This window comes from Colobus angolensis, unplaced genomic scaffold, assembly GCF_000951035.1.
Source record: "Colobus angolensis palliatus isolate OR3802 unplaced genomic scaffold, Cang.pa_1.0 Scaffold13, whole genome shotgun sequence".
Lineage (NCBI taxonomy): Eukaryota > Metazoa > Chordata > Mammalia > Primates > Cercopithecidae > Colobus > Colobus angolensis.
The window spans coordinates 14774632-14776065 of NW_012114252.1; positions in this window are offsets into that span (position 1 = coordinate 14774632).

The following is a 1434-nucleotide window of genomic DNA, read 5'->3' on the forward strand; positions in this document are numbered from 1 at the left end:
AAGAGAGATATTATTTTGAAGATGAGTTTGAGAATTAAGTACTTAATGAGGAGTCACTTTATGAATATACATGAATACGTGGAGTATGTTCACAAGTTTGAAGTTTAAGCAAAATTGAAAAGCTAGAACAGTAGTTTATTGTTAAGAAGTAACTCGAACAACTATTTTAATTCAATGTGTCATTTGAGTTGTTAAATAGCCATAGCTTATTTTGAAATACAAATTAATTATCTATTACAAGCATGCTATTGCTTATCTCCTTCAAAGTCTCATTAGTATGCAAATAACTCTAATTAGGTCACTGTCAGACAATATTAGTGCAGAGTCAGTTTCCATGGTTTACAATGAAAGGGTTTGGTTCCTAAATATTTATAAAACTGCTTTCGAAATCAGCTTTACTTAATTGGGATTATTCTGGAAGTCTTATTGGTTCCGAGGAAATAATCTCACACAACAAAGGAGAAATCATTTTTAAAAGGCACCAATTTTTAATTGACACACATAAGATTATAATAGAGAATATTCATATTTGTAATATTAAATATATTTTGAATTCTTAAACCACTAAGGTAGCTTTCTCTATATTTTTATCTTTTTTTAATGTATCACCACCATCAGAACCAAGAGTTAATATAACCGAAACATGTACTTTTAAAAAAGTTTGATTAATTAGAATTAAATTTTTATGAAACAATAGAATTAATGTTAACAGATAATTAATAAAACAGAGAATGCACACAACGGCATTACTATCAGTTCCATGCAGGGAATTTTTATTAAGCTTAAAAGAATCTCTTCTCATATGCCCTCTTTTGTGATCTAATCATTTTTTTTTTTAAATTTAAACAGACTTTGCAAGCTTTCTTATATCATTCAAACTGTCTGACATTCTCTTTACTCTTTAATATAGTGTAAATCTAAAACAATAATTTGGATAATGACTAGTAATAAGGGAAAAATAAATATTGTCACACAGTTCCTGGCCATTTTAAACTGAATTACTTTGATATCTCCCCTCTTGAATGATTGTGTTAATGCACTGTAATAACATCAGCATTTGTTCAACATAAAAAGAGAAGTTATGTGAAGGAGTTGAAGTTCAAGGGGGAAACAGAATAACAAGAGAAAAAAAATACTAGGATTACAGTTAAGTGTGGGAAGATAATGGTTTCCAGAATTAAAGATATGCAAGAAACCTAGGAGAGATCGAGTTAAAAGGCAAAGTAATGATTAGTGAATTAAAAAAGGGAAATTTGGTAGAAGAAGTTTAAAAAGAAAAAAAAATACAGATATGTGAAGAAAACAACAAATAATTTGGGGAAAGAGTATGATTGATAAATTTCCATTAGAGACAGTGGAGAAACTTGCTTGCCAGCCACGGTGCTAAGCATGGCCACAACTATTATCCTTAGTGAGTATACATGATTTCTCTTT